We start from the raw sequence: 14,841 nt of genomic DNA, 5'->3' as shown, positions 1-14,841 counted from the left end.
CAAAAAATGCTTCAAATTTGATGAAATTTTGCCTATATGCTCCCTAAATACTGTAGTTCAAAAGGGTGCACTGAGATGTAACTTTTGACCCCAATCTGGCCTCTAAGACATTATATGCATTTAAAGTCTTTTGGCTTAGAATTCACTTATGTTTCTACCAAATGTGCCCCTTGTATGTACCACAAGAATATGTGCTCACAACAAATTTTAGTTGTCAAAATCGCACAAAATCATCAATTTTAGGGTGAAATTCTCTGAAAGAGTAAAATCCCCTTAACTCTCAATCTATATGTCCAAATGACATGAAATTTGGTGTATGTGCTCAATACAACATGCAGAAGATGGACATAATGTCAAAACTTCATTTTGGCTGCCAAAATCACCCTTGAGACATCATACGCGTATGATGTCTGCTGATGAATTTTTGGACAGAAATCATTCACAATCTTCCCCAAGTGTCTAACACTAGTTTTCAAGCACTTCTACCAATTTTCATGCAAAAATATACTTCAATTCACAAGTTTTTCTATTTTCCGTTTCAAACACTCCGTCTTTTGCCTTTTGGGTGTCAAGAGTTGGTCAGAACTCTAGTCTCAATGTGTACTTATGTTAAAACCCCCCTTCTATGTTATAGAATTGATATCTTTTTATTTATTGCAGCTGACAGGTGGAAAAGACTAGACCGAGCTAGACCTATGCGAATGGATATATATATATATTGTACATTATATTATTCAAGTGCTCTTTTATGAGCTTTGGTCATTTATGACCGGCCGACCAGTTTTTACTCAATTTGACCATTCAAGAAATCTATAAAGAAAATACGTGCAAGAAAGAAATGGTCACTCTTGCACGGGGGGAGATTGCACCCAGTGTCTGTGTTATTCTCCTCTCGTCTCCTCTCTTCTCTCTCTCTCTCGTCGTGCCGGCATAGCACTCTGCTCTAGGAGGTGCACCTGCATGTGCGTTGTTGCGACTATTTTAAGCTCATCAACGCTATCAATATCTCTCTATGTGTCCCACTAGCATCTCAAACTTGGGATTTTTGCCAAACTCTAGATAACTCTCTCTCTTTATATGTACTCTCTCTCTCTCTCTCTCTCTCTCTCTCTCTCATTCCTTTTCCCGTTCCAACCTTACACTACCATCCCCACTAGTCTTTTACAACCTTGCAGTACCAAAATAAATGTTTTGTGTTTTCCAAAACATTACATGTTTCAAAGCATGCATTTGTGGTACCACTATTTTTCCTCATTGGAGGTACCGCCTTGATTCCCAAAACCGAGAGAACATAGTGATGTTGAAATGTCAAACTTCAACTTTCTAGGAGTTTGGTCTTGTAAAATTGAGGATTAATATAAAAAAAGTATGCAATTAAAAACAAAGGCGATTACTGCTACAAGAGTGCCTACATGCAATGTTTTCCATCCCATTAGTTATAGTGATGTTGGTTCTTTTGCCCACAAACCCAAACAAAGTATGCATGCCAACACCTACTCTATCTCAAGCATTGCTACCTTCACAATTTTTGTAGGTCACATGCTACATCTATATAAAAGGAACCCCTCTACCCATACACCATGTCCAGTTTACCCCTTACAGATGGAAAAGGCCTAGACAAGCACTGCATCAAGGAAGAGAAAGAGGGATCTTTGGGAAAAGGTGGATTTCGTTATAGTATTTAATTGGTTTTGGATTGATGCTAGTTGTTCTTTGAAAACATGTATGTAACTCTCTTTGGTTTTCCTTGGAAATGCATGCTATGTATCCAAGCCTTTCTAAAATTTTATTTTTAGCACAGAAGCTCCACATTGAGGATGGGAGGAAACGCACCCAAATTCCTCTCTAAGGGGTACTTTGGATCAATTTGGATTGGCATGTAGAATATTGTGCCTCAAGCTAAAGGAAGGCTAATTGTGTAAATGGGGGTCAAGATTACTGCCATCTAAGCTCAAAGGAGTTTTGCAGTCCCCCATTAAAGTCCAAAATTTTGAGAGCTTATGTTACTTATACCCCATATTTGATACGAATAATACTTTGCTTCTTGTTTATGTCAAAGTTAACGATGTGGAAGCATAGCACAATGGGGATAAGACATGAAGAAAGAGAGAGAGAGAGAGAGAGAGAGAGAGAGAGAGAGAGAGAGAGAGAGAGAGAGAGAGAGAGAGAGAGTACATATCGTTTTTCAGTGGCAAAGTGCATTGTCCATGTTACTTGTGCCCTTGTCCATTAGCTTGAGGATGATAGGGTACCCATTTGCGAAGTATGACCATGAATTTGTCTTTAAAGAGAGAGAGAGAGAGAGAGAGAGAGAGAGAGAGAGAGAGAGAGAGAGAGAGAGAGAGAGAGAGAGAGAGAGAGAGAGAGAGGAGGAGGAGGAGGAGGAGGAAGAGGAGCCTCGTATCGGAAAATGCAGAATGAGGAGGGAGAGAACGTGGATGCGTACATCCCTAGGAAATGCTCGGCTTCAAATCGCTTGATAATTGCAAAGGACCATGCTTCAATGCACTTGAACTTTGGGCATTTGGATGAAAATGGCCTTTACTCTAGACAATTTACCACATTTGCCTTGTCTGGGTTTGTCCAAGCTTAGGGGGATGTGGATAGTGCTTTTGATCGGCTTTGGCAAAAACAGAGGGCAAAAATTGGCCAGTAACTGTAGTGGGCAATCCCTTACTCTTTATTAATGTTGGTCTCTATGAGGAAAAGGATTTTAGATCAAATGACCTTTTAAGCTGCACTTGGAAAGCTCAACAAGTTTGTAATTTGAAGACTTGTCTCTGCTAGACTCCACTTGTGAGTGAAGTGCCTTCAATTTAAAAGGGTTTTTGATTTTTTGGACACAACTGAACGTGCCCTTGCCTCTATTTATCTGTGTGCACATTGTTTCTACGTCCGAAGATTATTTTTGAATCCAAAAAGAGAGAGAGAGAGAGAGAGAGAGAGAGAGAGAGAGAGAGAGAGAGAGAGAGAGAGAGAGAGAGGGAGAGAGATAAACTATACGCATGTACATCACTGGTGTCAAACCTTGCTGGATAAATGTAGATTGTTGTGGAATGTCAATTTGACAAAGTTCAAGTTTGTTTTTGGTTTGATCTCGTTTTGATGCACAATACAAAAGCAGGTCTTTTATTCTCCTTGTTGTCTTTAAGATTTTGAATGTTATCCTTCATTTGGAATGCTCAAAATATGCAAATCTTTGATGGATCAACTTTTGCTCTATCTTTGCCTTGGTCTCAAATCAAAACTAAGGTAATTGAGGATTACCTGAGTATGTCGAAACGTATTCGGAAGCAAATGTAAGAGTGTATTGTCATGCTATGAAAGATACCAATGATGTAGAATATGTAATATAGAAAGGAAAGTTAACCCGAGAGAGAGAGAGAGAGAGAGAGAGAGAGAGAGAGAGAGAGAGAGAGAGAGAGAGAGAGAGAGAGAGACTAATGTACCAACCAACGATAATAGAATGGGGGCAAGGTAGTGCTTATATATTCACCTTAGCAAATTGCTCTACCAAGATTTTGACAAATAAGTAAAATAAATACCTAAGCTGGAATGAAATAGTGGGATCACATTGGCCTATTCACTTGAGATGCTAAAATTTTAACATCCTCTCTCTAGCTCATAGTGGACATATATAGGAAGACCAATTTGACAAAGAAGCTACCATGGACACCCTAGTAGCTGATCAGTCTACTAGATGCACCTCGGTTTTTGCAACCATTAACTTCTCATCTTAGAAAAATGACATCTTGAATTGTAGAGCACACCACATCCAAGTATCGTGAACTATGAACACATCACATCCAAAATTTCTTAGACAATGAATTTTGAAACACATCTTTTCCATAATCTAGCCAACAATAATGAATTGCTTCACACAACTTTGCACCTCTCTTGTGGCTCCTTCAGTTTTGAGAATCACTAAACAATGTTGCACTCTCCTACAATTCATTTGGTTTCAATAATCACTGGACATTTTCCCCATGCTACCAAGGCCAATTTTGCATGTCTTAATGTCGAATACTCATGGTCTATTTATTATGTATAGTATTAATTATGACTCGCCATAGTCATACTTTTAAGTATCTAGTTTGTTTCAACGTTTTTTTTTCTAGAAGAGTAGAAAATTGAATTAAGGCTCAGAAAGAAAGTACAAAAGCCAAAGGAAGGGGGTGGATAAGCCTTATACAAAAGGAGTTACATCATAAGGTCTCTCATACTAAAGCTTACTCTGGAATAGAATTTGAGCAAGAAGGAGCTTTTTGCATCTAGTAAAGGATGAGTCTTCTAGGGCTTTGCATGAGCGTAGAAGGCGTGTGGAATGGAGCTAGATTGCTTGTTTGAAATTGGAGGTAATTCGAAAAGGTCTACTCTCTCAATTTCTTCACTCTCATCACCCGCTAATAACTAGAGTGCTTCGTTAGCCTGCATGACTACAAGTGGATAATAAATTGGTGGAACGGTACAAGCCTTCAAGGCGATTGCAATTAGAGAGAGAGCTTCCCTTTGGTAGTTGCATGTGTATGGAAATGGATTGAGAGCAAGACATACCCAGATTGACATCAAGCATCTATGAGAAAAGAAGAGTGTATTGATTTGATATATAGATAAGACGATTGAGATTGAGCATGACTAGTGAGAAACATGTAGCTATTCTAAACTTAAGGAAGCATTGACAAATTCAAAAAATACAGAAAACATCAATGGACTATAAATTTTTTTTTGCACTACCGACCTGATAATTGTGTACGGTCCTCATCCAATTGTCCAAGCCGAAGGATAATGTTTGTGTTAAGCTACAGCAAACCAATGTAAATAGTTAAACATTTTGTCTTGCAATGACACGTCACAGAGTGAAAATGCTAATTATACAGTGCACGTCATGCAGAAGTGCCATACAAGTATGGTGGACAGTTGGCACTGTGGTCTCTCCAAAAATTATAAGAAACGGAAACCGTGCCTTGCCCCGTAGCATTTATGTGTTGCGCCAAGCAAACGCATAGACATGGGGAATTGCATGCAAATAACGGACCTTGTAGTTTTGTCAAGCTGAACTTTCGAGTAAATATCATCCTCTCTGTCATGGTTTCGTTGTCTGTTATACTTCTATCATGTCGATCATGTCTAGCCCAACCTTCAACCATAGAGTTCTGGGCTCAAGGTGACGTCTTGAAGGCTATACAACAACAAGGGGTTCTGGCTTTGTTTTTATCGTGCTGGATTTGGCTTTGTTTTTATCACGCTGTTCTTGTCAAATGGCTAAAGGCTCAATTGAGTCTGTAATTGCATTTAGAAAAACAGGCCAAGGTTGTGTTTTCCCAGGTTGCATTGTCTCAATCATTTTGGGCATATCTTGCAATCTTCATGCTCTAACGTTTGGATAAGGAGAGGCATATGAGCCTTTCTCATCATCTCTTCTATGACTTCTATCCTTGTGTTGATTCTCACTTTCACTTTTACTATCATATCGAATACCATCACCATTGCTTCTGTGTTGTTCCTCTTCTTTCAAGTTAGTCACATGCTGGGTATAGCCGCCGCAACTCTAGCAAAAATACTCTCCAAAATGCAAATGTTATAGAGCATCCATGATATATTTCTCTCGTTGTGATCGTGTAGCGAGCTTGTGACATGTGAAAAAAGTTCATTATGTAGCCCCCCCTCCCTCCCTTGCACTAGGCAAGACCGTTCTACGCCAGGTTTGAGCAGTTCTTAGATGGTTGGAGGTCATCATCCAGGAGGAATGGGTGATCGTTGGTGTAGGAAGTTTCCAAGTTGTTGACGGTGTTTGGTAGAGCAAGGGGCAGCAGCCGCTAATCAACGGTGGCAATTGTAATGTACACACCCAATGTTGTCGCAAGAGAACCAGCAGAAGCACTTTAAAGCAGGCTGTTGTGAACAACCTCACAACAGGTTCACTTGCTGCCTGTGATGATTCTGATACGCCTTCGAGCTCTATGCGAACCTTCAAAATCTTTTAGCCCATCATCGCCTTCGCATCGTGATTTGTCGTCATGGTGTAAGCTGATTTTCGGCAATAAAATCTTTTAGCCCATCATCACCTTCGCATCGTGATTTGTCGTCATGGTGTAAGCTGATTTTCGGCAATAATACCAAAAGAATGCATGAGGTTGTTATTAAAAGAAAGCGTCTGGTTCATCCTCCACAGCTGTAATTCTCTTTGAGACATTTGGCAAACATTTATGCTTAGCATTACTTTTCTCATGTGTCATCTCTATATTGCACCACCTCAAAGGTCTGGCGCACCCTCCTCTGAATGTTCAACTTGAAATCTTGCTCTACTGCCGACGCTTTGGTGTGCAGCCGACGAGGACTGGTGTTGTGATGATGATGATGAATAGGACTACAGGGCAGCCGATGTGATGATGACAAACTGGATTATTGCAATCTCCATCTCCAAATTGTGCTGACTGCACAACAAATCCAACAGCTCAATCTCGAGCAAAGGCGTCTCCAACTAAGCATCTCTCCAAAGGCTTCTTTGCCGAAATTTCATTGTGGATTCCATTGCCCATATCAGCATCTTGCGTAATGCCACGTGCGTTAAGATGCAAGTGTACGTAGGTGATTGCATTTGGAAAGATGCCATCTCTTTGCATTTGTTGAAAACAACCCAGGGCTTCCTGGCCCTGTCCCTGTTGGGCGAATTCCGCAATCAATGTACTCCAAGAGATGACATTCCGGACAAGAAGCTCATGAAGCAAGTTTTGTGCTTTCTGAAGTACACCACATTTGGCATACATGTCGAGCAGTCGACCAAGGCAGTGTCAAGCACGAAAGCATATGTAATTGCATTTGGAGAGATGCCTCTCTTCTCATACGTGAAAATAGCCCAAAGCTTCTTGGCCCGGCTCATACTGGGCAAATCCTGCAATCAACGTCTTGCATAGTGCCACATGCCTTCAAAATGCAAGCATAGGTGATTGCATCTGGAGAGATGCCATCTCTTTGCATCTGCTAAAAATAGCCTAGAACTTGCTGGCCCTGTCCTTCTTGGGCGTATCCCGCAATCAGTGAGTTCTAAGGAATGACATTCCAAACAGGAAGCTTGTCAAGAACTTTTCTGAGCCAACTGAAGTATTTGGCATACATGTCAACCAAGCAACAACCCTTGACTAAAAATATCATAGCGGATTCCTTCGCCCATATCAACATCTTGCAGATGCAAGCGTACATAGGTGATTGCATTTGGAGCGATGCCATCTCTTTGCATTTGTTGAAAGCATCTTAGAGCTTGCAAGCCCTGTCCTTGTTGGGAAAATCCCGCAATCAATGCACTCCAAGAGATGACATTTCAGATAAGAAGCTTCTCAAGCAAGTTTTGTGCTTTCTGAAGTACACCACGTTTGGCAGACATGTCGACCAGGCGACCAAGGCAATGTCAATCACGAAAGCATAGGTGATTGCAGGTGGAGAGATGCCCTCTCTTATCATGCGTTGAAAATATCCCAAAGCTTCCTGGCCCTGCCGGCCCTTCTTGGGCAAATCCTGCACAATCAGCGTCTTGCATAGTGTCACATGCCTTCAAAATGCAAGCATAGGTGATTACATCTGGAGAGATGCCATCTCTTTGCATCAGCTGAAAACACCCACAGTTGTTCTTATTGAGCATATCCCGCAATCAGTGTGTTCGAAGGAACAACATTCCGGACATGAAGCTCGTCAAGCACTTTTCTGAGTCATCTTAAGTATTTGGCATACATGTCCACCAAGCAACATCCTTTGACTAAAAATATCATCATGGATTCCTTGCATCTTGGGTAATGCCGCATGATTTTTAGATGCTAGTGTACGTAAGTGATTGCATCTAGAGAGATGCCATCTCTTTGCATATGCTAAAAATAGCCTGGAGCTTCCTTGCCCTGTCCTGTTGGGCATATCTCGCAATCAATGCACTCCAAGAGACGACATTTTGAAGAAGAAGCTCCTCAAGCATGTTTTCTTTTTGAGGCACACCACATTTGCCATACATGTCGACCAAGTTAGTGACAAGCACGAAAGCGTAGGTGATTGCATCTCGAGAGATGCCCTCTCTTCTCAGATGTTGAAAACAACCCAAAGCTTCCTGCCCTATAAGGCCTTGTTGTACAAATCCTGCAAATCAGCATGTTGCATAGTGCCACATGCCAAGCATAGGTGATTGCATCTGGAGAAATGCCATCTCTTTGCATCCGCTGAAAACGGCCAGAGCTTTTTTTTTTGGGCATATCCTGCAATTAGTGTGTTCCAAGGAACGACATTCCAAAGAGGAAGCTTGCCAAGCACTTTTCTAAGCCATGTGCTTCCTAGTCCTGACCCTATTGGGAAAATCCCACAATCAATGCACTCCAAGAGACGCTTAAGTATGGAGCTCATTACTGAGTCAACGGACATTGTAAATCATAAAGAGCAAATGACAAGCCAATTTTTTCCCAAGAGAGGAGAGCTTACTCTCTTACAGTGGGATCAATGATCTGGTAGCGGTAAGGGCAATCAAGACAATCATGCCAAGTTTCGAACGGAGCCTCAGCTGAGCTATGACATGCGCGAGGTGGTTGGTGATGAGAGGGAAGGTGCACTACTGAATTGTTGACGGAGGCCCATGCTATGGAGAGTGTTGTCAACAAAAGAGACGCTCGGGTTGAGGTGGCGGATCACATCAGAGTGAACGCTCCAACTTGTGCAACAACGGCCATGCTTGCTCACACATGTGTGGACCTTCAGAACGTCACAAGAAAAGCAGCGTTCTTGTTTTACTTAACTTCGGCGTTGTGCAGACCTTCAAAACAAAAAACTCAGGGCTTTTGCCCATCTCAACATCATCCAAATTGACAAGTGCCTTAACAATGCAAGCATAGGTGATTGCATCTAGAGAGATGTGCTCACTTCAGCCCCTCAAGAACTCATTGTGTGTTTTGAAGTACACCACATCTTGAAGACCGTGCCTGTGTCCCGCATATCCCACAATCAGTGCCTTCCAAGAGGCGACATTCCATACAAGAAGCTCCTCAAGCAGAAGAACAACTTTTCAATAGCCCCTGAGTAACAATGCATCGTGAATTTTGTTACCCATGAGTGTTAGCGCCATCCATGCCTACTAAATTTACCCCGATAAAGCAGCGAGTTTCATTTTGATCAACTGCATTCCTTCCACTAAATGAGCACTCTCTACTTTCACTATCACTATATCTCTTTTCTTTCTTGCACTTATTAGGTTGATTGACAGCCCGCATTTCCATCGAGTGGATTGTTGCCGAGGGATTCTTTGCATGCACCTAATTGCAATGGTCAACGGGGGCTCTAGAGCGAGTAGCGGATAGTCAGGACACAGCTCTTTTGAAGCAATCCTACTTGCTTCAAGCATGTGTTTTTGAACTAGACATGGTCCAAAAGGAAACAACTCACAAACACATCATAAAGACTCATCCTAGACAGTCAGAGAAAATGCAACTAGAAAAGTTTCAAAGACATCATGTAACTAGACATGAACCAAAATCAAACAACCCACAAACACATCATAAGCAGTCCTCCTACAGACTGTGAGAAAACCATGAGAGAGAGAGAGAGAGAGAGAGAGAGAGAGATTGCAAACCTTGCGAGCTGACAAGCTGCTGCAAATCTATTAGATGGTGATGGCCTACTGGAATTGCAACAATGGGAGCGCTTCATGTGATCTGCCTGCGATTAAAAGAGCGTGAGCTGTTAAAAATAAGGATACAGTCGCTAAAAAAGCGCATCTACGTGGACGAAGGAGCTGTCAGGGATTTGAAATTGGCTCCTACGCTAACGAAGTAATAAGCTGCTCTCGCGCGTCAATGGATCAGGTCTAATTAAGCTACGTCGGCTCCTCTTAAAGTGGCTGCCTTGCTGCTGGTGTGCCTGGCCATCCCCCTGGCTCCAACGGCTAGCGCTGCCGACGAGGAACCCCTGTAGGACTTTTGCATGGCCCTCAGCCCCGAAGAACTGCAGCAGCTCCAAACCACCCTCAACGACCTGCCCTGCAAACCTGCCGCCGCCGTCCAGTCCTCTGACTTCACCTCCCATTAGTTCCGCACCCCGGCTAACTTCACTGGCAACCTCGCCTTGGGCGAGGAAGAGGACTTCAGTGGAACGGGGTGCTCGTGCGGCGGGGTTGATGCCGCGGGCGGGCAATGGAGAGGCCTTGCGTGTTGAGGGCGCCGAAGGTGGCAGCGGTGGCCAGGTTGACGGCAGAGCCACGCTCCTCGTGGGCTTTGTCTCCACCGCACCTGCCAACCAATTCTTCTATCAAACCGTCTATGATGGCGATCTCTTCGTGTTCCCCCGTGGCCTTGTTCACTTCCAATTCAACCCCGACAAGCCGCCCTGGCCATCGCCGCTCTCAATAGCCAGAACCTTGGTGCCTCCCAGCTCGATGTTGCCCTCTTTGCCTCTGAGCCACCTCTCCGCGAGGAGGTGCTCGAGACCACCCTCGGCATTGATGATGATGAGGTGCGTCGCCTCATCGCCAACGTCCAAAACACCCTCAATTAGGACGTCATAATTCCTCCTTTGTGATTGATGTACGTGTTGAATCTACTGCTTGCCACAGAATCAATCAACATTGAATTTTTTGCATTGCTAATGGTATAATTTCCTTGTGTTTAGAGCCGGCCCATGCAGCATCCTAAAAAATATGTAGCATTTGCAAGGCGGATACCTCCCTGCAAGTTACAATGAAATAAACAAACAAAACGCTAGCTATTTAAATAGTTCTGTTATATCGTTTGAAGCACATTTCCCTGCCTTTAGGTCTTTGAATTTAGGGTAATGGAGTACACATTTAAGTCAAGTAGTCATCCCCTTGTGTGTTACGCCTCCTTGACATAATCAGTTGCAGAATACTCTCATCGTTGAGAATGGGGGTTGTATTTTGCATGTTGGTATCTTATGACCATAAGTTGGCCTAGTTGCAAAGGGTCTTCACAAAACTTGAGTTGATTGTAGATTATAAAATAAGGCCTCCATTTAGGCTTCAGGTTGCTAAGGTGCCATCATGGAGGGGCTAACCGCCTACAACGAGCAAAGGTTGCCAATGAGTGGAAACGTAAAGACATCGACTATGCATGCTTTGCTTGCATTTCTTAACTACATATGCTAGCTCTAACCAAACAATCTTGACTTTGTTTTCTTCCCTTTTGTTTTTGGGAGGGGGGATAAGCATTCATAAGTTGGATGATGATAAATGTTGTGTAGAAAGGATCGATTCACTCACCCAAATTGCCATTGGTTTCTCATTATAGCATGCGCATTGGAAAAAAAAGTATGTCTCTTAGCAGTGGCTTGGTAATCGGACACTTTTATGTGTTGTTAACCAGAAAGTGTTTCTAATGAAGAAGTTTATGCATATTAACATGAAAGAAGGTAGCACTATTAGTTCATAATTGAATAAGTTTAACAGATGAAAGTCATTTTCTTGCTATGCTCTTTGTCTACATCATGGGATACATTTAACACTACCATTAGTAACTCCATCCCTAAGCAAAAGCATGTTTTCAATGATGTTACTAGGTCTTTTCTCACAGTAGAGATTCAAAGAAAGTCCCCTGATAGTAGTGGGCATGGTGATGCATATATGGCAAATGGAAGTAGCCAAAAAAACAAGGGCAGAGAGGTCATAGTCATAGTCATGGTCGTTCTCAAGATTTCAAGAATGCATGTAGCAGGAGCAGTGGACGAGGAACATTGAATGCTGTCATTGTCACAAGAAAAGACACATGAAAATGGATTGCCATTTATTGTAAAGAGAGAAGAGTAAATCCATTGTCATAAGTTTTGCACCTCCTAAGAGCAATGTGAAGATCAAGGAGCTCAATGTCGTTGAGTCTCTACATTTTGATGTTATTCTTGATGTGCCACAATCATCAAGATATACTTGTTTCACTTTTGATTTAAATCCAGAGACATTGTTAGCTCTTGACAAATGCTATGCACACAATTGTATTATTGACTCAGGTGTCAATTTTCATGTTACTCCTCACAAGGAGATTCTCCAGTTATGCTTCCACACATGGTTTAGTTAGGCTAGGGGATTTTCATCAGCTTGAGATGTGTGGCATTGGAAATGTGGAGTTGTGTATATGAAATGGTATTGATTTCATCATGTGAGGTGCTAGACATGTGTCAAATTTGGCTAAGAGTTTGGTTTGGTGTGAGTCGATCAGCTTGATGATTTGGGCTACACTACAGTGTTTGGAAATGGTTCTTGGATTATCAAAAAATGTAACTTGGTCATGCTCAAAGCCAAAATTCTAGCTCATCATATTCCTTGCAGGTCTCTTCTATGAAAGAGAACTCTATCTATATAGCTGAGATGTCCTTCATTGAGTTGTTGCATAGCCAGCTTCTTCATATGAGTCCGAAGGGAATGAAATAGTTACAGTATTTTAGTTATATCTTTGTGTTAAACTATTCTAATTTTAGTTTATGTGAGTATTGCATATACGAGAAACAGACTAGGCTTACCACTTCACCATTGGATAGAAAGTTAGGGAATCCTCTAGATTGGATTCATAGCAATCTATGTAGGCCTATGCCGCATAAGTCTTTATGTCCTGTCATAGATGATTCTACTTAAAAGGTGTGGGTTACCTCTTGAAGAGGAAAGACAAACTCTTTAGTGTCTTCCAAAAGCTCCTCGCTATGGTTGAAAACTAGTCAAGCAAGAAGTTAAAGGCTTTGCGCATTGACACGGGGGAGAGGGGGCGAGTACATCTCCATTGAGTTTAAGGACTTCTATAGCAAATGAGGCATTAGGAGAAAATTTACTATGCTATACACATCTAGTTAGAATGGAGGTGTTGATTTCATGAATAGACCTACTCAAGAGAGGGTTACTTCCATGATGTCTATGGCAAATTTACCTCAATAGTTTTGAGTAGAAACTATTATGATAGCGGTGAATATAATCAACGGGTCACCTAGTGCACCATTGAACTGCAAGATTCCATAGGAGATGTGGACAAGCAAGAAGCCTAATTATGAGAGATTACATGGCATTCTCACATGTGCCTAAAGATCTTAGAAAGAAGTTGAACCCCAAGTCACACAAATGCATCTTCATTGGCTATGGTACAGATGGAGAGATGGGTTATCATCTCTAGCACTTGAAATCTCGAAGAGTTATTCGCAGCTCACAAGTGATCTTCAATGAATAATGTATGCATAGACAACACATGAAAGAGGTTGAGTATGGCAAAGTGATAGTCAAGTATGTAGCCTCAAGTCTAGCTACACAATCAGATTAGTCTACTAGCAACGTACTTACCACCGCTAGTGATGCTACTGATACTTCTGAGAGAGTAGAGTCCAACATTCAGGTAGTGAGGAGATGTACACATGTATCTCATACCCCTAAGTTTTTTCAACCAAGGTTAGACTATTGATCGGTCACTAACTGCAAAGAGCCTACCTGCTACCAAGAGGCTATTGAGATGGAAGATATCATAAAGTGGGAGCAAGAGCAGACAATGCAATTTAAGTATAACTTGATTATGGCTAATGAAACTTGGTAATCGACAGAGTTTCCATAGGAAAAACAAGCCTTGCCTTATAAATGGGTGTATACAACAAAGTACACGCCAAAAGATCCCAAACCTAAGTATAAGGGTAGATTGGTTGCTAAGGGATTCAACCAAAAGAAAGGCATGGATTTTGATGAGATATTTTATCCAATGGTTAAGATGACCACATTGCATCTAGTGCTTGGACTAGTAGCCATTGAGGACATGGAACTTGTCCAGATGGACGTGAAGACGGATTTTCTTCACAGGGACCTTGATGAGGATGTCTACATGAAACAACGAGAGGGTTTTGAAGTCAAACCTAAGAAGCCTACAAGGATAGAACTAGTATGTAGATTACATAAGGCATTGTATAGATTAAAACAAGGCTCAAGGTAGTGGTACATGAAATTTGATAAGTACATGCAGTCCCAAGCGTATGAAAGGAGCCAAGAAGATTACTGCTTATATACTTGGAAGTTGAACATTGGTTCACTTATCATCTTGATACTTTATGTCGATGACATGCTCATTGCCAAAAGTTCTAAAGACAAGACTTCCATGTTGAAGAAGTCACTTAGCACATAGTTTCTATAAAGGATTTGGGAGATGTAATTCACTTTCTTGGCATCCGTATCAAGAGCAATAAAAAACATGGAATACTAGAGTTGTCATAGGAAACGTATATCCACAAAGTCTTCCGACATTTTAATATACAGGGGGGAAGGCTATATTGAGTACCTCAATGCACACAACTCCCAAGTTTGATAATGAGAAAGCAAAAATGACCAAGATGCCATATTCTTTAGCAGCCGGCAATCGTTTGTATGCCATGGTAGCCACACGAGATTAGACATTTCTTTTGCAGTGGGAGTGGTTAACAAATTTATGGAAAATCCTAGCAAAAAACACTAGGAAGTAGTGAAAACATCTTGAGATATCTAAACAGTACGTGCTTACATCTAGAGAATAGTGATGTATCCATTGTGGGTTACATGGATGCAGATTATGTGGGTTGTGTAGATAGTTGGAGATCCACATCTTGCTATGTTTTTCTACTTGTTGGAGCAGCTATGTCATGGAGATCGTGTCTCCAAAACTGTATGTCATCCTCCACCATAGAGGTAGAGTATGTGACACTTCTTATGCTAGTAAGGAAGTTATGTGGTTAGCTCGCCTAGTGGGAGATCTTGGCAGTGAAAATTGTGTTTGCGGTAAACAAATAAGGGTAAATCCATCCCTTCGTGGCTCTTTGTATTATGTAACATTCATAGACAATGCAACTAGAAAAAAATGGTTTTATGTAATGAAGAATAAA

The 14,841-nt window shown here is 41.6% G+C and overlaps 1 pseudogene; it reads left to right on the top strand.

Moving 5' to 3' along the window:
• The first annotated feature begins 2,410 nt into the window (after nucleotides 1-2,410).
• On the top strand, nucleotides 2,411-2,661 carry LOC147452144 (small ribosomal subunit protein eS21 pseudogene; annotated as a pseudogene).
• Nucleotides 2,662-14,841: the final 12,180 nt, after the last annotated feature.

This window comes from Adiantum capillus-veneris, chromosome 8 (assembly GCF_014529385.1).
Source record: "Adiantum capillus-veneris isolate H3 chromosome 8, ASM1452938v2, whole genome shotgun sequence".
NCBI lineage: Eukaryota > Viridiplantae > Streptophyta > Polypodiopsida > Polypodiales > Pteridaceae > Adiantum > Adiantum capillus-veneris.
This window is presented reverse-complemented; position numbering and strand designations above follow the sequence as displayed.